Raw genomic sequence first — 591 nt, forward strand, 5'->3', positions numbered from 1 at the left:
AAATAAAAAATATTTAATTGTAATAAATTACAAAATATAATTAAATTAGCGTTTTTAATCGATTGAAAGTCGACTAACACTGTTTGATATAATTGTAAAATTGTAAATCATTTTAATTTAACCTTACCTGGTGTTGTAGCTATTTACATTGTATTATTTTATTCATTTTATGTTGTTAATATGTCATTTAATAGTCCTGGAATTTGAGGAATATATTAAATTAAATTTTTTTCTGTTTGTATATTCAATTTTTGAGTAAAAAAACAAAACCAAATATATCTGATCTTTATTACAACAACAGTGACAGGGGCATCTCAACAAAAAAAGGGGGTACAGTCTTATTAAAAAAACAAAAAAAGGTATGTATGTATTTCCCTTTTCATGCATGACCTTTCACTTTCACTGCCCCCCCCCCCTCCCAATGAATGAATAAATGCTGACTTTGCTATAAAAGTCTTTGTGATGCACATACATGGAACATGTTAAATAATAAAAAACCTCTAAAGAGATGACTCATATGAAATATAATGTAGAAGACATTCCTCACCATCTCTATGACTCAGTGAAGGTAAATATATATTTTTTTAAGTG

This window comes from Doryrhamphus excisus, chromosome 14, assembly GCF_030265055.1.
Source record: "Doryrhamphus excisus isolate RoL2022-K1 chromosome 14, RoL_Dexc_1.0, whole genome shotgun sequence".
Classification (NCBI taxonomy): domain Eukaryota; kingdom Metazoa; phylum Chordata; class Actinopteri; order Syngnathiformes; family Syngnathidae; genus Doryrhamphus; species Doryrhamphus excisus.